General features: G+C 36.3%; 1 protein-coding gene across 5 annotated transcripts in view; it reads left to right on the top strand.

The window, feature by feature from the left end:
* LOC129236891 (SH3 and F-BAR domain-containing protein DDB_G0274695) overlaps positions 1 to 24649 on the top strand; it is a 188077-nt gene that overhangs the window by 114649 nt on the left and 48779 nt on the right. Inside the window, exon 1 of one of the 5 annotated variants that reach the window (XM_054871175.1) lies at positions 11193 to 12655. The exons of the other annotated variants lie outside the window; for them this stretch is intronic. The gene's annotated coding sequence lies outside the window, so the exon portion shown is untranslated. Of the gene's footprint in view, positions 1 to 11192; positions 12656 to 24649 lie in introns of those variants that run through there. 5 annotated transcript variants of the gene reach the window in all.

Here is a 24649-nt window from a genome sequence, read left to right on the forward strand (position 1 = left end):
AATGGTGTAATAAATTTTTTATATTTTAGAATTTTATATATGTACATACTTTTTATTTTTCTTTTGCTATTTCTTATGTAGCGAATCGCTGTAGAGAAGTTCATATTAATGATTTCCCATACGAGTTAAAATAAATGATATACTTATATACATATCTGCATATAGGCAAATGTAAGTCCGTTTGTGTTGCCCATCTCGTTTATTACTTCACTTCAAATTGCGCTCAGCAATTGGCCCAAAGAGTGCCACTGTTTTGCTTGTAGCCTTTTTCTACTTATTTATGTTGGCATTTACTACCACTTTTTTTAAGCTGAAGATTCAAATTTTGATTGTTAACAGATTTTTCTCCTTTACTGCAGATGCTGGCCAGCTGCGTTGGCCACACTTCTCCGACCCTCTCTCACTTTCGTGCCAAATCTTTTGAGGCGCTTTTCCGTATATGAAGAAAATTTATTAGAAAGTCACATTTGGATTTGGCAAATTGTAATTCACTCTGGCGAATTGGTCACACATTGGCCTGGTAAACTCTTTTAATTACCAAATACCTTACAATTAGTTTGGTGCAAATTTTGATGCAAAGGAAATAAGTGCAGTTGCAGTGAATCTTTTCTGCCCAGGGGTTATTTCTTCGATATCTTTTTTAACATTTCGTTTTTTTTATTATAGCCAATTGCAATCAAATTTCCAATGAGCAGCAACAACATTAGCCATTATTCCAATACGGCCAGTTGAGTCTTAACTAATTGCCAATATTTGGATGTATCGATAACAAATTCCGAATGCAATTTGAAGCTAAATCTTGTGGTTTCGTATAGCTAACGGTGCACTAGTAGAAAGCGTAGGTAATTTCAAGTAAAATTTTTAACTGCAAATAAGAATTATGTTGCTAGTATATATGTATACTATAGAATGCAAGAGTGCATGATTCTTCATACAGAAAAAAAAAATTAAAACAAAAAAATGAAAAATTGCCACTATTTTTCCATCAGAATTATAAAGTGTATTATATTGTAAGATTTCCGCCAAAGCATTTCCGAAAAATATCAGAATTTGCGCGATTAGACAATACCTCCAAAATCGAGTTAAAAAAGAAATTAAAGGGAAAATACAAACAGAATCTTTATTGGAATCAATTACCTTTTTATTATAATCTCATGGTAAATACAAAGTGCTGCACTCGAAGTGTAACCAATAAAAAAGGCCATACATTTATTTTGGAAAATTACTTTTATTCAATTCAAAGTGAAAAATGTGTAAAAATAATACAAAATTAAGAATCAATTTATTTTTGCTCGATATGGCCACCTTTAGACTTGAGACGGTCCAGAAACGAATCGCAAGCTGCCCGCACGAGACTTGCAGGCATTTTGGCCACTCGCGGACAATAACTTTTTTCAGCACCTCGAGACTGGTGAATCTTTTAGTTCGGACCATGCTCCCCAAAATCGTCCAAAGAGAATAATCCATCGGATTCGCGTCTGGTGAATTTGAGAGCCATTGTGTGGACGTTATGAAGCTCGGAACGTTATGTTTTAGCCATTCTTGGCTCACTGGAGCTTTGTGAGACGGTGCCGCCGAGTCCTGTTGAAATGTCCATGGTCTGCCACCGATATGTTTGCGGGCCACGGCCTCAAATCAACGTCCAGAATACTTTCCCGATAATATTTCGCATTTACCTTAACGCCAGGCTCGATGAAAACCATTGGAGAGCGAGCATCTGCGGTTACAGCGGCCGAAACCGTTACCTGTGACGAGTGCTGCCTCCTGGGGGCCAATTGATGACTCAAATCCTCGTATGAACGGTCGGTCAAGTAAACCCTATCAGTTTGAGAGTTCACGAATTGCTAAATTTGAAAAATTTTCTCGTCGGAAAACACAATGTTCGTAAATTGACTGCTTTTGACCAACCGAAGCAACTCCTTCGCCCTCAAGTCTGACTTGTTGCTGCTTTTCTGTGAGATCATGCGCCTTTCGGATCTTGTAAGACTTGATTTTGAGACCATTTCAGTATGTGGCGGATACTACGGTCAGATGTGTTCAGTTCTTTCGCCATTTGATTGGCACTTCGTCGGGGATTTCGCTAAAGTCGCTTCTTCACTTTTGAATCATTTCACGTGACCTTGCAGTCTTTTGATGACCAACTCCTTGACGTTTCGCGATGCTACTAGTATCATTGTAATGAGTAGTCGTGCGATAAACAAAAACTTTATTTACTTTAAGGTGCTTGAACTCATGAACAACTGCTGGTTGTGATTTTCCGGCCAAATATAATGCAATCACACTAATACGTTTGAAGTCCATTGCTGATTTTCTTTCTTCGCATTTACTCTCGGCAAAATGCTTCCGCGCGCTTGCTGGACTGTCATTTAGCCAACAACCGTGCCTGTGGTCATCATCAGCTGCGCGAGCGGTCTGAAGTCGGTTACACTTCGAATGCCGGACACTGTATTTTTTGAATATGATATGTCGGTCGCGGGTACGAGTGACATCGTCGATTCGATCAGTCCAAATTTTGAATACTTTCTCCCATACATCTCATTTGGCTTCAGTTCTTGTACAAGCTTCTACTTATACATACATATATGCCCCAGGACACCGCGGTATTCAAGGAAATGAAATTGCCGATAAATTGGCCAACTCCGGATCAGCTTTTATCGCACAGGGACCAAAGTTAATAGTCGAAATCAGTTCTCCACGAATCATGAATTGGCTCAGCGTTTATGTATTATTGATTTACATAAAAAGCGATGGTCCAGTCTAGAACGCTGCAGAGCTGTTAAGTGTTTTGTCACAAGCCCGAACAGAAAACTGTAGAACTTTCTTCTAAAACTTGGTAGAAAAGACATTCGGTGATGGTCGGTATTATTGCAGGATACAATCCACGCGGTCAGCACATGACCACCATTAGAATCATTGAGGATCTGATTAGCCTGTCTTGCTTAGAGGAGCAGGATAGCACTGAGTTTTTTCTCTGTGAGTGTCTTGCCTTTGCCAGAGCAAGGCTACTAATTTTGGGATCCGATATCATGAGAATGAGTAAAATTTGTTTTTTCAAACTGGATATTTTCAGATTTGCGAAAGAATCGGGAAGGAACTCACAGGGTTACCTAACTCTGTTTCTATTCTATCCTATCTCGTTCTCTATGTCGCTTCTCTTTTTTCCTGCTTGACTATTGAAATTTTGATTTACTTGATATTTGCTCTAGAATGGATTATACATAGGGTATACATAAGGCGGTTTAAAACTGTAGTCCCCTCCATTTGTGGAACAACATCAAGACGCACGCCACAAATAGGAGGAGGAGTTCGGCCAAACACCCAACAGAAGTGTACGCGCAAATTATTTATTTATTTATTTACAATTACGATAAATTGAAGAAATTTAAAATAATATTTAAGCCTTGAATTTTTACTCAATTAGAATAAAATACCCGCAAATTAAATATTGTTTAACACCCTTCGTTTGTTGAAAACTCAAATTGAACTTTACTGCAATTTACTCTATGCAAAATATTTCATTATTTACTCCTCTGAATGCCCTTAAAAAATATTTCATTGCATGAATAAACATCTTAGTTAAATTCCCACATTTTTGCAAACTGTTTAACTCGATCGTGAACTCTCGATTAGCTGACGGCATACAAGTGAAACAAAAAAAAAAAACACAAATACGAAACAGCTGTGCATACGAAACAAATACAAGTACATATACCGTTTTACAAATCAGACCATTTTACGACTGCTAGACGCGAGTTCATCATGAGATTCGTGAAATCTTACCGACTAGCGACGTTGTCAACGAAACGTTTAACAAGTCAATGAAACGGCATGCGAAGAGACAAAAACAAAAAGAAAAACAAAAACCACTTAATGGAATACAACAATGCGTGAAGAGGAGATTTTTTGGAGTTTAGCACTAAAAAATGTGTTCAAAGTCAAAAAAACGCGTAAAACACTTGATTTTGTTTTAATAAAAATTAAATTCTTTTCTCGTAATCAGTCATTTGACTATTAATTATGTAATTTACTGCATTTAGGTTCCAAACAATGTTAGTAGTTCATAACTCATACACATACACGTACATACATATGCACATATAAACAAGTGTATCAGCAACTTCCAATGACCAACTGCATCACTTTATTTGGTCGCAGTTGCTTTTTGTTTGGCGCTCTCATAACATTTTATAATCTGCTACTACACTCAAACATACTACATTTATATCTCTGCTGGTTAGTAGGTAAGCGCCCAAGAAATCGCTCTAAGAAAACATATCCAGAAAAGGCGATGGGAAACCAACACACAATTTGATTGCATTTATCGAATGTAAGACTCGAGGGGACGAGATTAGGTTACCAAAGGCGGACAGTTACTAGTTGCATTGATACGCATAAACATATAAATTTATGTACTCTACTCTACTCTTTTGTTTACTTTATTTTACCTTTTAATAGTACGGTTACGTACACTCATGCATACATACATACATACACATGCTCTTGTATGGGCAACCCATCAAAAGCCGGTTAATACTTTCGATAAAAGGGTTAGATAATTTTATGAGTACGCTGCCGTGTATACATACATACATACATACACATGCACTCATAGCGCTGTAATCAAATGGAAAGGTGATTTTATTTATAAATTTTACAGTCTCTATTTATTCCTTTAAATCTATTTTGTTTCCTTCAAAGTAATTCCGTTCTGACCAAATACAGTTGAGCCAACGTTTTCCAAATTCTCCAAACTGTTGTCAATTTCGATTACCGAAAAGAGCTGCAGTTAAAGCAGCGGTGTCTCTAGATTGTTGCTGTTGTTATTCTTTTAATTGGAAATTCTCTGCCGCGGTGGTATTCCCTGGATAGAAGTTTGAGAGAATAGAGAAAGGTGTGCATATCGCGGTACCGCTACTCGCTGCTCTCAGTGAAATTAGCAGATCCAACTGTTGAGCTGCCGAAATTGGAGAGTTTTCTTTAAATTTTTTTGTTTACAAACATATTTTTCTATATACTCTCTTCCTTGTTTGAACAGGGTTATCCTAGATAATGTGCATTTAAGTAATTTCTGATTAATTTGGTTATACAGCAAAATTTTCAAAACTTTACGGTTTTCTAGATATTAGATTTTAAATATCATTTAAAAAAATTTTTTTTTTCATGTACGTCCACTTTTACATATTATATTATATTAACCCATTTTTAAATATTTCTTCAAGTGTCGAATATTTTTCTGTTTTTTTTTTTTAAAGGGTATCCCGATTAATGAAAATCGTGCAAAGAAATTTAATCAAACTCTGATAGTCAAAAATGGTTGCTTAATAAAGTTTAGTGTTCACGATTTTTCACTAACTATTGGCTACTTCACATCATACATTTTTTTTTTGTGTGGAAGATAGGTAGGTAGGTTAGATGGCAAGAGTTCCAAGGATGCACTATAAGTAGCACTAGAATTAAAAAACTTCAAGGAAGAAAAACCATCTACAGCCATTCAGCGCTGGAGAACTGCCTCAGGCACACAAAGGAACCTCAAGAGCCTAGCCGTTAAACTCGGACATTTGCAAGAAAGTGTTCAACTGTCTCTTTCTCTGCAGGATTCCCACAGCTTCTGAAATAGGGGTTATGCGGAAGTCCAAACTCGTTCCCAGTGACCGGTGCACACCGCTATAAGTTCGGAAATTGAACGGCGAGGTATCACCAGCACTTTAAGCGTTTATATGAAAATCATTTTAAAAACTAGTGTGCCTTTTTTTCTTTACTAAAATTTGCCACTTTGACATTCTCTTATCTATATTTAAGTCACGCGAAATGCCGTAATATATTCAGTTTCTTAAGTCAAGTTAGGTTTTAACAAATCGCTTTACATCGTACTTACGATAGGCCTCAAGGTACGTAGTGACTGGTGGGTTACCTCAAGATTCTATCCTGGGTCGTATGCTATGGAACGCGGTGTATGATGACATCCTAAGATTGGATTTTCCTGTAAACGCAGCGCTAGTAGGATATACAACATTGCCGTTGTTGTAACAGGGCGGTACCTCATTGATCTGATTGAACTCACTTGCAACGATGCGATAGCAAGAATCCAGCGCTGACTTAATGATGCGAAAATCCAGCGCAGAAAATGGAAGCAGTCCTACTGAAAAGACGGCGAAGTAGAGACAGTTTAATTATCAACGTCGGGGGCTTAGACATTCAGTTAAACCCCGCGATAAAGTATCTCAAGATCGACTACTGCTAAATATAGAGGGAGCACAAGGCGCCAGACGAATACTTCTCACCAGAGTTACAGACTCCATCTTGTTTTATGCCGCACCAAAATGGTCCCGAGCTCGAGACATACACCCGTGTGATGCCAGATAGGTCTACAGGACAAGCGCGTTGCGAGTAGCTTGTGCCTATTGGACAATATCCGAAGATTCAATATGTGTTATTGCCGAAAAAAATCCGCTGAATATACGTGCACGCGAATTACAACACCTCTTTGACAGTCGAAGCGCAAGACCTTCAAGTGAGCAACGAAACTCAATGCTTAATGAATGGCAACGAAGATAGGACTCATTCTCCACCGCTCCCTGGATACACGAGCTCATCCCGACTGTCGAGACATGTTTTGTACAAAGACATGTTTTGTACAGATTTGTTCTGGCAGCTTCAACCGATTGTCCCATCTGCCCTGAAAGAAAGAAATCTAATCGCTATACAGCTTTTCATATAAGAGGCTTTCAGCTTTCCACAAGAGTTGTGCTACGACAAATTAGGACGTTTTTGCGAATAAATTTACGCAAATGACGAAATACAAAGAATATAATATTTTTTGTTAACTATTTGCTTGGGCTAACGGAAATCAATAATTGAAAGAAACTATAAAAATTACCTTGAAGTTGGAGCGATTTTTAGGCGATTTTTTGGACTTTACTTTCTTAAGCACCATATCTGCTTGATTGATCGGTTACTTAGGCTTGGATATACATATATATGTATATGTATATCCAGAAATCATCTCTTAGCTAACCTTAGCGATACGCCTTCGCGGCTCGCATGGCGGATATTTAAGTATCTCTTAATACACTATGATTCACTTCACTACACTACTTCTTCTGAAGCATATAAAGAATTTTCTCTGGGTGTTAGACGTCATTTTTGACAACAAATTCGTGGAAAAAGGGAATTTTCACAACCATAACGCCCCATCTCACAAGGCTATGGGAACAAGTTTTTGGCTAAGATCTCAGCAAATATCATCGGGATGGCTCTGGTTCATTCTTTTTCTTTTCAAAAGCACAAATTACTACTTCGAGGCTAACGTTAAGTCATTGTACGTTGATTCTGGAAAATGCGCGCGAAAAATATTTTGCTAATTGGACTATTCGATAGTATTAGTGTACGATTTCGGAAGAAGCTCACTTTGAAAATGATACAATAATATTGGAATAATAAATATTTGGTGTCTTATTTACCAAATCCCTGTACTTTAAGTTTTGAAAGAAGAAACCAGGCGGTGGAAGCTGGGGAAATATTCAAAACACTTTCGAAACTATTGCACACCCATTTCCGTAATTATGTTTTGGAACTAATCTGTTATGGGGTTCGAAAATAATTAGTTTTTTAATAATTTCCCTGTCCTTTCCTTGTGAAGTCGTTATTTACTAATATAAATTTGTACACTCCGGAAACTCTTGAGTGAAGTGGCATTGCGTTTACGAGTAATCATTTTCATACCATCTCATCCAAACTGGCGCTTCTTTAGTCATGCAATTTGATTTCTTTCAGTGTTCCACGCACACTGTCTCATTTCTCACGTGCTTCTCTAGCATTGTTTGCTATCGGCCACCAGCTGCTGTGAGCTTCTATGCCGTTTCCCCCGCCATTTTTTACCTTAGCGCATTTGTTATCATTCCTTGCACCACATAAGCGATGTTGTGATTACTGTTGGTATTGTTTTGATGCTCTCACCAGCTGGCTGATAGCTGGTTGGCTGTATTCAATCAAAGCAAGAAATGAACGTCGGAGAGTACCGACACAAGAGACGCCAACACAGTAGACGTTCGGTTAAATGAACAATCAATAATATAAACATCTAAAGGAGTGAACAAGAAAATTACCGATTTTCTAAAGACAGCGAACTATCTCTATAAAGTGAACATTATTGTTCTGTTTTTTTGAGATATTTATGTATTACATGTCATCTGAAGCAGCAGAAAAAATATAATTCCTCTGCAAAAAGATGGGCATTGAAGGACGTTCAAACCTCTATGGCTAAATTTCGATTTCAAAAAGAACGTGAAATAGAGGGAAAGAGCATAAAACTTCATTTGAAATAGTTTTCGTTTTCGTTTTTTACATTAAACTTATTTGAAATATCCACCAAAATATGTTGTCATGGTCATCAATATTTTGTTTTCTCGAATATATTTGGAAATCGAACATTAAATTGTTTTCTGAGATTCAAAAAAAACTATAGCTGTAATTTTCAAGCCGGTTGTGGCATCTTGACCTTCTTAAGCAATGCTGCACTTTTTATGCCGCTACACAGACTCCTGCTTTGACTTCAATCATTTTTGAAACTAGTTTTTTCGGCTGCCGTAGCCGACTGGGTTGGTGCGTGACTACCATTCGGAACTCACAGAGCAACGTAGGTTCGAATCTCGGTGAAACATCAAAATTAAGAAAAACATTTTTCTAATAGCGGTCGGCCTCCTGGCAATGGCAAACCTCTGAGTGTATTTCTGCCATGAAAAAGCACCTCATAAAAACTTTCTTCCGTTCGGAGTCGGCTTGAAACTGTAGGCACCTTCACTTGTGGAACAACATCAAGACGCACGCCACAAATAGGAGGAGGAGCTCGGTCAAACACCCAAAAAGGGTGTACGAGCCAATTATTTATATATAATATATATACGCATATATTCTTACAAGTGTGCACCTTCCAGAACAAATTCCCTATCTCAATTGAATAGGCTATAACAGTTATAAATATTTCTTTTTTTCTGGGTAAGTGTCTCTGTAAATCGGCGATATTTTCCGAAAATAATAAATACATAAATAAAATAAATATTTGAGTTTACTTATCTTGCTCAAAGAAAAATCTTATCGCGGTATGAAACTCAATATTCTCCATAGCTGAAGTTCTCGGTCTGCCTTCATATGCCAGTAATCAATGCCACCATCTGGAGCATACATACATATATCCATTATAGATGGTACCAAAGTTTCATGACATTTGGTGTAATGGAAGCTGAGGCATTGCGTATAACTTTCGAACTCTCATTCGAGAAATGTATTTTGAAGAAAGATAAGCTAATATTAGTTTTTATTTAAAATTTGATAAAACGGCGTCAGATATGAGTAAAAAAGTTTAAGCTGATGACTGTTTATTCAGTAATTTTAGTGGTTTAAATACACTTCATAGGCGGCCACCGTAGCCGAATGAGTTGGTGCGTGACTATCATTCGGAATTCAGAGAGAACATGGGTTCGAACCTCGATGAAACACCAACACTCATTCACTTCCTTCTTCGTCTGCTTCAGTTCCTCGTGACTTCTTTCTGTTTGGAAAATAGTGTTTGATCATGAAAGGAAAGCGTTATGCAGACATTGAATATGTGGATACATATAAAGCTCATCGTTAAATTTTAATAATTGAATTTTCGACCAAAAATGGTATTCTATTATTCACACCCCATCCTTGCCTGCTTTAGTTCCGTGTGATTTCTTTCTGTTTGGAAAATTAAATATCACCAATAAAGGAAATTGAACACGTTGAAAACATTAATAGATTAACTTTATCTTTGTTATGTTAGCCTTTGATGTGCAATTTAATTTTATTTAAACAATTCACTCAGTCGTTTAAATAACATTTTAAAGAAATTGATTTATATTAACCAAAAAAATATATATTTTTGAATGTGAAATTTAGCAATTTCTTTCACGGGAAAAAGGAACGCTCTATTATGGGGACAGATTCTAGTAAAATTTCGAAAAAAAAATTTTTTTCATAAAATGTTAATATAATCCTTTAAGAATATATCAAAAAATGTTTAGAATGTAAAGTTAAGTAATTCTTCAACCGTGACGACTCTATTCTTTACGTTCGAGCGCTGGGACAGGAATTTTGATGTATTCAAACTTTAGACGCGTTTTTCTCAAAACTATTTTTTTCGAATTGGTGTGAAATTTCGCATACATCTTTTTTATGATATAACTTTCTATGAGAATTTACAAGTTTTCGAACATTTTTCGAAAATACATTTTTTCGAAGCAGAAATAGTAGGAAAATTCGCCCCAAAATTCATTTTTTTTAAGCATTTTATTCCGCGAATGTTTTTTTGTTTCATTTGATTTTAATTCATATAGAAATTATGACATTAATAAACAAAAAAAAAATTTGGTTTAATGTATTCAGGTCACTGACGCCGATGCTACAATGCCCGCTGATTGAGAAGCCCCGCTGCGACCTTCCGAGAAGAATTGAGTGTACAGCCGCCATTTTAAACGATAAAAATAAAAAAAGTCTTATATTATTTTAATGTATAAATAAATGGCATGCCAATTTTGAAAAAAAATATATTGACTTCTTCATTTTAAATAATTTTAATGAAAATCAGCGAAAATATGGTCGTTTACAGGTATCTGTCCCCTTAATACAGTAGTTGGTGCACGAGTGAAAAGTATATGAAATTTCGCTAAAGTGCGCAAGGCCAATTTGAATAAGTTCAGTTAAACGAGCGGCTATTGTATCTAGTGCACATGTCAACGCAGATATACTTCCCACATGGGGAGTACCTGCACAAACATACACATACAAATATACACATGCATTGGTATCTGCACCACATGACACCAAAATATGAGTAGTGTTTGATAGTTGTGTTTGCTCTTGTCTCTGCTGTTGACTAGCGGCGCTCTGCATCTTCCACATGTGCACGTACTCAAGCATTTTTCCTACATTTCTTTTTTCCTCTTTGCCAGCTGCATTTCAGACATTTTGTTTTGTTGTAAATTTTCATTGCATTTTCTGTTTTACTACTGCTTTTCTGCGATGTTTTTCACAACGACGTGGGGATGCAAAAGACCAGGTAGACGGAGTAGAGAGTCAAAGCCAGCACTCTATGTATTATATTTACATATTTAGTAGAAGCCAACTGAGAATCGACAGAGCTGTGAGTAGCCGGCGATTTTGTTGGTGTGCGCGCAGGCAGATTCGACTTGACTTTTCAGTTGTTCAGATCGTTGGCGCGGAAGAAAATTGAACGAGATAACAGTTTGTGTGGATAGAGAAGTGTAGTGTGTTGATTTGTTTTTGGTTTGTCGAGCTGCGTGTGGGATGATTTAGGAAAATTTAGAACATCAAAAATTTGAAAGAGTTTTTAAAATTAGAAAAAATGTCGCAACGAAATGGGAAGTAAAACAAAAAATAAACAACCAAGTATTAATGCGAAAAACAAATAAAAGTGGGTGATGAAAGATTGAAGAGTGCGACATCCTGGAATGTTTGGCGTGAGGGATGGATAAAGGAATAGAAGCTGAAATAAATATAATTGGAAAAAGATCGAGAAAAAAAGTGATGTGAAGAAGGAGGAACAAACGAAAAAGTGTTAGGGCAAAAGGTGGAACAATTTTTAAATATAAAAAAAATGCATTCGTTTCTTAAAGGAATAACGAAATAAATTTAATTTGAGAAAAACCAAAGTTAATGTGAAAGTGGTTAAAAAATAAAGGGAATTATACATCCAGCTTGTTTTGATATGCAGTTTTATATGCGTTTATGTATGTATGTATGCACATATAAGCATTTCTGATTACGCATTTTTGTGCCAAATATAATTGAAGCAAAACATTTTAAAAATTAGATAACCTAAAGCTATTTAAAATTTTCACTAGCTAAAAATAGTTTAATATACAAAAAGGTTTTGTGTAAAAAACAATTCAGATTTTTCATTATCACAAAAGTTACGAAAGATTGTGTAAAAAGTATACACTTAACAGCAAACGGCAAATAAAAAATAGTAGCAGTGAAAATTGTGCGCCACCGCAAAGCGTCGAAGTGATAAGTAAAATTTAATATCTGCTCATTAACATTGCGCAGTTAAACTCAATTTAGCAAAATAATAATAATAATAAAACAAAAACAAAAAAAATTAAAAAAAAAATCAGGCAATTAATATTGTGGAAAAAACGCTTTAAAATATCTGTCGACCGGTTCGCGCTGTTGGCAATTGCAATTAGCTTGCTCGCTCGTTGAGGTGTTTGCATGAACTACAAGAGCAACAACAACACCAGTAAGGGCTAAAATTAAACGTTTGCGAACAACTTGAAAATTGAAATGAAGCAAAATGTAAAAGAAATTAAGTTATGTGCATGCAAGAGAAATGAATAAAAAAAAAATAAAATAAAATAAAAAAAAAGAATATTAGAAAGTATAATTTAAAATGAAAACAAAAAAAAAATTTAATGCATAAAAATTATAATATTAGCTAAAAAGGTGTAATGCAACACTAGCAGTTAATTCAAAAGTAATTCAAAAATATTATTTTCATGAAAACGCGCAAATACGCGTCTATAAATGTTACGAAATTATTTTGGCACCCCATTTGGCAACGGAGCATAGCATTTTGTGAAAATAACGACAAATTTACAACTCACAAACACAACGAGTAAATACAAATATTTTTCTTATTTTCAAAAAATATTGTTACGTTACTATTTCTATTTCTAAATGATGTGCAGAAGGTTTTATATGTGTGTGTAAATTTTCAATTAGGCAGCGAATGGATTTAATTTTTCTGAAATTCCCGTTTATTTGATGCGATATTGAAAACTCGGGTGCGAAAATTTGCTTGGCCAAATAAGTTTCAATGTTCCTAATGGAGTAAACTTCACTCTTACAACCCATTTTGTGTTGAAATTCTGAGATCTACTTACCTTAATTTCGACCCTCTTACAAGAGGACTTGAGGAGCTTAAACGGCTTCCTAGAGTCTTGATCTTCATTCCGCGATGCCAAGGCCTCTGTTTAAGTCACTTACTGAGTCTTATTATTTGTCAAATAAACTCTGTATTTAATTTTAATTCTTAAGGGGGCAGACACCTGTAAACGGCCATATTTTCCCTGATTTTCATTAAAATTATCAATATATTTTTTTCAAAATTGGTGTACAGTTTATTTATGCATTAAAATAATATACCTTTTTTTATTTTAATCATTTGAAATGGCGGCTGTACACTCAATTCTTCCAGGAAGGTCGCAGCGGAGCTTCTCAATCGGTGGGCTTTGTAGCATCGGCATCAAACCAAAAATTTTATTGTTTATTAATCTCATAATTTCTAAACTCAGTTTCATTTCAAATTTCAGTTTCAAGGGCCGGTATTGATTTTGAATAAAAAACAATTTTTTTATGAAATTATTCTTATTTCTCTTTATTATGATAATATTGGTACAGCTCAATTACGTATGGAACAAAATATCGGCCAAATGGCCGCCGCGGCCTCGGCCGCACACCTCCATCCGATGGTCCAAATTTTCAATGACGCTGAGGCATAATTGAGGTTCTATGCCGTTAGTGTGCCGAATTATCTCATCCTTTAGCTCTTGAATTGTTGCTGGCTTATCGACGTACACCTTTTCTTTCCAATAACCCCAAACAAAGAAATTCAACGGTATCAAATCACATGATCTTGGCAGCCAATTGACATCGCCGCGACGTGAGATTATTCGGCCATCAAATTTTTCGCGCAAAAGAGCCATTTTTCCTTAGGTGTGTAACAAGTGGCACCGTCCTGTTGAAACCACATATCGTCCACGTCCATATCTTCCAATTCGGCCATAAAAAGCTCGTTATCATCTCACGATAGCGAACACTATTCACAGTAACTGCCTGACCGGCCTCACTTTGGAAAAAATACGGCCCAATGATGCCGCCGGCCCATAAACCGCACCAAACAGTCACTCTTTGTGGGTGCATTGGTTTTTTGGCAATCACTCTTGGATTATCATTCGCCCAAGTGCGGTAATTCTGCTTATTGACGAATCCACTGAGGTGAAAATGTGCCTCATCACTGAAGATGAAGTGCGCGATATGCATATTTGAACGCCCGTTTTTATAATAAGCCTTGTTAACTTTTAAGCGATGCTCGATTATGTGTCTTTCCATGGTTCAAATTGAATTAGTCTGAGATTCAAAAATGTCACATGAAATGCAGAAAAAAACTTGGCGTTTAGGTGTGGTTCACATTAAACATCGGCTCTTGAAATTTTACCACCCTTTACATGGAAAAACGTCACTTCATAACTTAAAGAATTTCTGCAACATCTTGATTCTGTTGTACTTTTACCGAGAGTACGCAGGGTATAAAAACTATTATTAACATTATACGAGGTACACACACTCACACACACATGCAAGTGTCTACAAATGAGCGCAATACGGTAGGTAATTATCTAAAATAAATACTTTTCATTTTTTTCACTTTATTTTCAATATTTTTTTATTACTGTATAAAATGGCTCGGGCAGAATTCGCACTGGTTTCCTCCACTACATGCATATGTGTGTACAGGGTGTTTATTTAGACACCTGACTAATCAGCCGTTCAAGTAAATAAACGGTAAATAACTGAACAGTGTTCATAAATCGTGCGAATTCGAGCCCAGAATCAACGTGCAGGTCAAAATATTTTCAAAGCTATGTGAGAATAATACGCACGAGACTCTCAGCACCACCACCCATCAAATTGAGTGCTTGAAGTGATTAGCTTGCCGAAGACAACATTAGTCCACGGCCAAAGTGATTGTTAAAGGTGAGCGCCAGAGCCAAATGATTTACAAAGTTTTGGTTACCTGCGTCAATATTGCTTGTCTAGGGGTTAAATGGTCCAGTGCAACAAAATCTCATGTCACACAGCGATTGCAACATCTTAAGAAATGGCGTTACCGTAAATTGACGGCCTGGTCTGTGCTCATAAATTAGCTACATTTGACGTCTTCGCAGACGAAACTCTGCTTATGCCAAATGATGCGACTGAACTCATTCAAGCAACTTCCGCTATTTGCGGTGAAATTATTTTACTCTCAAACATTGAGCGCAAGTCCTGCAATTTTATTTTTGCCTAATAAAGTTTACGCAAAAACAATTCAAGTATGCAAGCTTACACACCATTGCAAGGATGATCAATTTACCAGGTTTGGCCATTAGATATGGAGAAAAAGAAAATTATGCGCGCAACTTCGGCTACCACCAAGGCGAATCTATTCAAGGTGGTAGTATTCGAACAACAACAACATTTAGAATAAGAAAAATTGGAACTTTCAAAGGAAAGATATTAGAGAAATGGAATGAATGACAAATAAATGAAATTAGTTTGTTGCACATTAACAACACACTGACATTTCAAACAAAGTAAAGGTGAATGGAAGAAATGGAAATAAATTACAATACTTTCATCACACCACCTTATATAGATACCAAGGATGATAGATACCAGGTTTGATCGGTAGGTATGGTGAAAAAAAAATTTTTTTGAGGTGAACTTTGGATTCTACGTCATTCGTTTTGTGTTTCACTAAGCTAAAGCTAAATTTGTGAAACACAAAACAAATGGCGTCGGCTTATCTGTCAAATTTGCTCAGAGCCGAATAACGATTTGCCATGTTGTTGTTGTTGTTAAAGTGGTTGATTATTTCCACTAAAATAATCCTAATTAGTGACCAGCACCGATTTACTACCACTGTCCTTGTGTGATGATGTTTTGTATTTTTTTTTTGTTCTAAGTCAGATCCATTTGGTGAGGTCCAAGTATATCAGCAAATTCTTTATCTCGATGTCTGAGATCTCTTGAATTTGCTGCAGGAAAGGCTTACCAAAGGAGCGGAGTCGTGCCCTAGCTAGCCCTAGACAATCACGTAAGTAGTGAAAACGACTTTCCTTCGCCTCTTCCGCTTGACAGCTTCTACAGATGGGTTTAAAGGATAAGTTGAGTATAGCTGCATGATCCCCTATTTTCCAATGGCCTGTAAGGGTTGCAGTGATGCGTGAACTGTTTGGCCGAGGACATCCTAACAGGTGATTTGTCCTTTGGAAGTCGGCTGAAGCATGATAGTGTGAAGCAATGGATGCTTTTAATGTGTTGAGTGGGGTGGAGACTGCCCGTGCCTCTGCTATTTCTAGTGTCGAACCTTTTCTCGCTAGCTCATCCGCTATCTCATTACCCCGTGTGTTCCTATGGTCGGGAACCCATATCAGAGTAATTTTAAGCCGATGACTAAGCAATTCTAGTTCCTCTCTACACTGTAAGACTAGCTTGGGTGAAATGGAGTTGGAGTCTAAGGCCTTTATAGCTGCTTGACCGTCTGAGAGATGGCTACTTTTGCACCAATTTCTTTGTAGAGTTTTAGTGATTTGCATGCTTCTCTGATCGCTAGAAGTTCTGCCTGGAACACGCTGGCATAGTCAGGAAGTCTAATTGACTGAGGTAGGTTGAGTGGCTACGAATGGAAGCCAGCTACCACACCACAATTCATCTTAGAACCGTCAGTATATATTTGAATGTCGTATCTTTCAATCACCTTCCCTTTGTTCCATTCGGCTCTCGGTGGAAAACGTACCATGAAGCCTTTCTTGAAGTTTAGGTCTGGGACTATGTAGTCTGATCTGTTTTTGAACAGCCGGGGTCCCTATAGGAGGACCTTGCTGTGACCGTACGACCTTGTTGTCTCTGAGACTCACCGCGCTGCAAGTAGCTATTGTTTTAATGTGTAGATCTAATGGTAGCAGATGAGTTAGTACATTGAACGCTTCAGTAGGACTGGTGCTAAGCGCTCCTGTAGTTAAGATGCACGCTGTTCTTGGTATCTTGTTCAGCTTAGTTTTGTAGTATTTCTTTTCTGTTGCAGGCCACCAAACTAGTGCCGCATATGTTAGTATTGGCCTTACAATGGCTGTATAGGACCAATTGGATAGTTTTGGTTGGATACCCCATTTTTTAAACAACATTCTCTTACACGTGCAAAGTACTCTACGTTGAACCTCCAGCTGAGTTTGAGATCTAAGATAACACCTAGGTATTTTGCCTGTTGGGGTAACGTAAGACCAACGCCGTTTAGTTTTGGGGTATTAAAGTTTCGTATCTTGGTTTTCACTTAAACTACAGTCTGTGCGCCCAATTACTGAGTAATATCAGAGCTTCTACCATAATCTCACTGATTATGGTTGGAAACATTCCTGAAACCAAGACCACACTGCCAGGTTGTAAACCGCTAAAAATCTTTTCACCATGTATAGATACGCTTTGGCTACCTCGTCACCGAGTTCTTGGCAGCCAAATTCTGCTCGCTCATTTCACATGTATTCACAAACACACGTCCAATCAGTCGTTGTTTAGTAGGATACGAAGCAACGTGAGCGCAGCCTGTGCTGATTTTTTCGTATATCACCAACACAATCTCAGTTTTTCGTAAGCAAGACGCTGTCATGAACTCGGTTACGTCAGCCAATCAGCTCATTCTCTCAAATTCACTGAGAGCCTATAATCGTTAACAGGTCGCACCTGCTACATTTTTTTCATCATGCCTACACCACTTATTACACATCCCCTCCCACTCTCTCTATGACCTCCTCATCCTATAAGAGGCCTAAATTATAATAAAAAAAGGTCGAAATTGCTATAATCTCGAAATGATTCTCTTATTCAAAAATAAATCCAAATGCTAAAAATGTTTTCAATCACATAAATCTAAAGTAAAGATCCTTTATGGATTTTTCGCTTTTAAAATATTTGAAAAAAAAAAAATCTATACATCTGGAGCAAAACCACCCTTTGCAACGCATTGCCACATTTTTCAATATAAAGGCGTTATTTAATGCCACCCATGCAAACTGATGTGCACTAATATAACAAAATTAAATTGGTTTTGCGTGATAATTAGCGATTGCATTGTTGTGAAGGGTCTTTCAAAAGTGACGCTTACATCTCAATAGTGAGAAATACTTAGACCGTACATTTTTTATGCGCCATCTTTGACATTTGCCAACTAAGCTGATGTACAATTTTCCACGATAGAACAACGCTTTGAAACTTATTACGAAAATGGTCGACCTTTAAGAAGATTTTCTGTGGAAATAATCGTCCGAAAGACGCGATAACTCAAAGGTTATTGCAAGACTTCAAGAAACTGGTCGCGTCGAGGATAGAAAAAGGGTTAACAGACCAAACACTGGACGTTTTATTGCTGTTGTGACGCAAAGTGTTGCTGGACAACCTTTAACATGAATATCTCGACGCTCTCATTAATTAGGCATTCATGAATCGACTGCCTGGCGGATTTTACCTGCTCATGGTGGATATTTAAACGACGTAATTTTTCAAATATAATTATTGAGAACCGCATTTTGAATAAAAAATAGTGAAATCTGAAAAAATCTAATTTTTTTATTTGAAGACATCAACTAGCCTCGCCTTTTGAAAGACCCTTTATAACAAATTCACAACTATACGAGTAGTTATGGTATGTACATGAAGGTATAATAATTGTTTGGCTATTAAAAAGTGAATTCCACTCGAATGTTATGAATCTGTTAGTAGAGAATAAAATTAATACAAATCCATATATTGAAGATTTCTATGCCTGTGTGGCTTTGATAAAAGGGCGCATATCAGGCAAGGGCTTACTGTGCTATGGTGCAAGCAAAAAAACAAAAACTGGTTCAGTGGGGTCCAGTGACACGCCTCAAAACAGATTCATTTCAGTTTCATATTTTTTTAAGTAACTTCGTTCGAGATCGCACGGTTCATAAATATTGAATTAAAGTTATGAAGCAAGTAAACTATCGAACTGATAAGCCTTCTTTCATGCGAATATTCGCGCATTCGTGTTTTTGCAGTAAGAATTGTAATGCAATTTTACTGTGTGCATACATTTTCTTCTTTTCGATTTTCGCCGAATTTAACAAAGTGCGCCAGTCGTTTTTTCTCGTGCTAACCGGTGCCAGTTGGACATCCAAGTGAAGCCAAGTTCTTCTCCAAATGATCTTTCCAACGCAAAGGAGGCCTTCCTCTTCCTCTGCTACCAACAGCTGGTACCGCTTCGAATACTTTCAGAGCGGGAGCGTCTCTATCAATTCGGACGACATGGCCGTCGTAAAGCTCATACAGCTCATGGTTCCATCGCCTGCGATATTCTCCGTTGTACTTATGTCTATACCAGGTATGTTCAAAAAGTACCGCGAATTTTGTATTCTTTCAAAAATTATTTATTTATTCATTAATATCTATTTTGTCCACTTCAAAGTAATCCTCATTCGAAGCACTTCAAAAAATCATTTTTTTTGTTCAACTCCTCCTTCGATGCCGTTTTTATCTCGTCAATCGTAGCGTAGCATTGTCCTTTCATAGGCCTCTTCAGTTTCGGGAACAAGAAAAAGTCACAGGGGCCAGATCTGGGGAAAACGCTAGCTGTGGCATCATTAGTGTGATGTTTTTGGCCAAAAAGTCGCGTACAAGCAACGATGTGTGAGCAGGGGCAGGGGCGTTATCGTGAAGAGCCAATTTTTGTTCTTCCACAAATCCGGACGTTTCTGAATTGCAGGTAATATTCCTTATTGACCGTTTTACCCTGTGGAAAGAACTCATGATGCACGACGCTCCTGCAATCGAAGAAAAACGTAAGCAAAACTTTTACATTCGACCGAACTTGCCGCGCTTTTTTCGTTCTTGGTTCGTGCGGCAGCTCCATTGAGCTGATTGAGTCTTGGTTTCCACGTCATAACCGCAAACCCACGATTCGTCACCAGTTATGACCCTCTGGAGCAAATTTGGGTCGTCGTGGACAGAGTCCAACATCTCATTAGCAATGTTCATGCGATGCTGCTTTTGGACGAAATTGAGCAGTTTTGGTACGAATTTTGCGGCGACCCGTCTCATGCCCAAATCATTGAAAAAAGTCGAATGGCACGAGTCAATCGACCTTCTGAGAACAACCGGTAAACGTTGCTTTGTTCCAAAGTAGCTTCTCCGTATGACACAGTCAACATTTGGAAGGCATCCGCGCACTTAATTTCGTTTTTAACACAAAATTTGATACAGATTCTTTGATCCATCTTTTTGAATAGGTAAAAATCGAAGACGAGCCGAAACACGTGCAAGCAAAGCAGCTGTCAACAATTAACTGAAAATTCAAAATGGCCGAACTCGTCGGCATGAGTACCAACATATCGCCACAAAAAAATCGAAATTCGAATATACGTAACCTGCGAAAATTCAAAATTCGCGATACTTTTTAAACACACCTCGTATATACCACTAAGAAAAGGATAAGTTTTCGGCGGTACATGTAATATTCTTTTACAAATCGAGCACTTGTGGGACTGACATATTTTTTCTTTGGCTGTGTTAAGTATTTGTAGGTAAGAGTTCCATATCGAAAAACGAGTTACGTATTCGAGGTTATTTTTTGTACTTTGAAAAATAGAAGAGGACGAAATTCTGAGAATGGCTTAAAAATCAATGCCAACATGACAAAATTCATGTCGATCAGTCGTAGGAATGTCTACAGTCATCTCACCCAGACCAGTAATAGCATGCCGATTGAACGGGTTAATAAATCTAAGTAACTCGGCCGCTTTTTAATGAAAAATGCTATGATTCCATATAAATGAAATGCCGCATAGATATTTTGCCTTGCTATTTGGGAACCCATTTTCATAAATTCATAATTTTCAATAACTACTGGAAGTGGGTGGAATATTTTGCCCACTAGTTCGTGGTTGATAAACATATGTTTGTATGTATATGAATGTATGAATGCATGTACATATGTATGTATAATATCATCTATTATTGTATTTCAAGCGATCAGTAGGTTTCTCTAAATTGCTGCTACAACAACTACAGCGATCTCATAACTTCCGTTTACGTAAGAATTCTAATGAAATAGCCTTTGAACTGTTTCAGTTAATGTAAACGAAGTTCAAATCTAAATTACAGTTTGTATGCCAGGCGTTTATGAAAATATACATAGCTAATGCACATTAAGGTGCATCATCAGGTAAAAAATGTTGATTTTCCGAGGAAATCAAATAATTTTTTTTTTATATTTTTTATGACTTTCATTAAAATATTTTAGTAGTTCACAGGGTTATTCGTACGTGTACAGAGCATCGTCTAAAAAAATTCCCGAAAAATCTTATTATCATACATCGAATTTTTAATATGATTAATGTAATCTTTTAGACCACCTGAGGGAAAAAATTCGTGAAATAGACGCAGTTTGCAAAAGAAAAAATTGTGTCACAAGAGCATTTTGACAATGTCTAAAATCCATGAATTAAAGTTCGAACTTTTAGAGCACGCACCGTATTCACCAGCACTCCTGGTCCCTAGCCCTCGCATATGTTTCCAGACCTAAAATAATTTTTGCATGGAAATCATTTTTCATTAAATAATGATGTCATAACAGCTATGGAATCGTATATTCCAGTCTTTCCAGATACACATTTCAGAGATGGAAGTCATAAATTTGAATCTCGTTGGAACAAATGCAAGAGTGATAGAAACAAGATTGCGCCCATCAGAGAGTGCGGGACGTCGCTTTAGCTGAGTTGTGCAGTATTGCCAACCATTTGCTCTTCGCAATAAATTTAGTGCTTTTTTATACCGAAAATGCGATAATTTTGAAGTTTCGTGTTGGTTTCTTTTTTTTTTAATTTAAAGCTACCGAAACTGTAAGTTAAAAAAAACTGTATTATTAAACAAACGAATGTTAAAAAAGCTCACTCTGAGAAAATTTTAGAGTTAATGAAAAGTTTTTGGTTCTTATCAAATTTGATATTTTGAAATTGAAAATTTAATTTATTGCTTCTTTTAAGGTTATGTTAGAATATTACATTTTCTTTTCTCAACGCTTCTTAACATAGAACACTTTTTTACAAATTTTAAAAAGCGTTTGAATTTACTGAATGCGAAGTAAAACCATAGAGGTGTAATCGCTTCTTTCGTTCCTCAATCTTTAGTGGGGCAAAGGGCATCCAGAGGTGTATTCATAGTAAAAATAACCAACAAAATACCAGAAAATACTGAAAAAACCATAACGACATCTTTGCAAAAAGAGTATCTCATCTTGTTACATAACCTGAAATATAGCAAAAAAGTCGTTCCCTTAACAAAAGAGTTTCTCTTAACAAAAAAGTCATATATTAAATTGTACATCACCATAACACATTTACGTATTTAAAACAAAAACGCACATTTCAAAGACAATTTGACACGCATACAAAGTTCTTTAAGTAATTCAATACAAATTTGGTATTTTATTTTCTTTAAATGGGCATTTTAGTGCGTTTTTATATCAAAAGCTAGGCAGCATTGCAGTAGTGAGAGAGAGATTTGACTGCTGAAAGGAGAAGAACACCAACAATAACCGCAAACGCGGGCAATGCGCCCAGAAGTTAAAAAAAATAAAGCTAAAAAAACTGAGTGAAATTTTTGAACTAATTTTTAAAAAATTTATATTTTACAAAATTATAAACATTACATTTTAATTAGAAAGACATGAAGAAAGAACTAAAATTCCGAGACTAAATAGGTAATCTGGACTAAAAATAGACTAAATGGTAATCTGGCCATACTGGTCACCAATTGTACTAATACAACGTAGCTCATTGTCAAATTCGCTGAGAACAAAGTAACGGTACCTCGATAGGCGCCATCTCATTATTCTTTCCATCATGGAGCAAATGTATTGATGTTTAGGGAGACTATACTGAGTAACAGAGTGAATTTCAAACCAGAAAAATTGTGTTTTTCTTATCGAACCAAAAAAATTTATTGAGCAACCTAGTATATATAAAATTTTTTAAAAACTTCACTGCAGATCTCTTCGCATTATATTTTCCACCATCCGAGACTATTTACTGGAAAAAAAGTGTTTGCTACATATGTAAATGTGCTGAACTTTAATATTTTGGCAGAACTCATAAAATATAGTCCACATTTTATGATTCACTTTGGAAAAATAATACCGTTTTATCTGGTGGCAAGTGTGAGACACTATAATGTACAAACACGTGGGTGTGAGATTAATACATTCGCGCATTTTTATTATCGCAATTCACCGTATTTGCTTGCTGACGGTGGTGTATAGGGGTAAAAAGCGTATTTCATTTGTACTGATTCCTGAGTTCGCTTCTTCTAAGTAGAAATGAAAGAGCGGAGCCGGAAGGAGCTCGGTCGAGTACCCATTAAAGAGCGTCTCCTTCGTTCTGCTGGTTAGGCAAGTTTCTAGTAAGCCACCTGTTGAAAGATGTGAACAAAATGCAGATTACCGTATTTCAAGAGAGATGTGGAAGAAATCGCATGATGGAAAGAATAATGAGGTGGCGCCCAAGAATGATAGAAAGAAGATTGCGCCCATCAGAGCGTACGTGACGTCACGTTTGCTGAGTTGTGCAGTATTGCCAACCATTTGCTCTTCGCAATAAATTTAGTGCTTTTTTATACCGAAAATGCGAAAATTTTGAAGTTTCGTATTTGTTTCTTTTTTTTAATTTAAAGCTACCGAAACTTCAGGTTAAAAAACAAACTATATTATTAAACAAAAAAGGTTAAAAAAGGCCACTCTGAGAAGATTTTAGTGCTAATGCAAATTAGTTGGTTTTTATAAAATTTGATATTTTGAAAGTGTGAATTTAATTTTTCATCAATCCTTAATGAGACATAGGACATTAAGAGTTATACTATACTATACTATACAGAAAATACTAAAGAAACCATACTGACATTTTTACAAAAATAGTACCTTATCTAGTTACATAACTTCAAATATAGCAAAAAAGTCGTTCCCTTAACAAAAGAGTCTCGCTTAAAAAAACAACTCATAAATTAAATTATACATAAGCATAACACATTTATTTAAGAAAACGCACATTTTAAAGACAAAGTTCTTTAAGTGATTTAATAAACATTTGTTGGGTTATTTTCTTTGAATGAGCATTTTAGTGCGTTTTTATATCCAAAGCTAGACAACACTGCAGTAGCTAGAGAGAGATTTGACTGCCGAAAGCAGAAGAACACCAACAACACCTGCAATCGCGGGCAATGCCACCAGATGTTAAAAAAAAGTGAAGCTAAATAAAACTGAGTGAATTATTTAAATAATTATTAAAAAATGTATATTTTACAAAATTATAAACATGACATTTTAATTAGAACAACTAGAAAAATGTCATGAAGAAAGACTAAAACTCCGAGACACAAAATAATAAAAATAACAAAAAAATATGATAAATCAAGTTACGAAAATGGTAATCTGGCCATACTGGAGCTAAAATCACGTAACTAGTTGTCAAATTCGTTGAGCGCAAAGTAACGGGACCACGAAAGGCGCCACCTCATTATTCTTTCCATTCCATGAAATGCAAAGCAAAGAAGCTGAAAAATATCTTTAAACCCGTGAAAATACTTAAATAAAAAACAATTTGTTTAATAATCTAAAATTGCTATAATAATAATTTGCTTCTAAATTAAATATGAATATATGTACCATATGTGCATGAGTATGTGTGTACGTAGGTGTGCTTGTAGAAATTGGCGCATTTCAGCAGTTATGCAAAATAAAAGCACGTTTTTTCTATTAATCAAGAATAAAACGTCAACAACAACA

This window comes from Anastrepha obliqua, chromosome 2 (assembly GCF_027943255.1).
Source record: "Anastrepha obliqua isolate idAnaObli1 chromosome 2, idAnaObli1_1.0, whole genome shotgun sequence".
Classification (NCBI taxonomy): Eukaryota; Metazoa; Arthropoda; class Insecta; order Diptera; family Tephritidae; genus Anastrepha; species Anastrepha obliqua.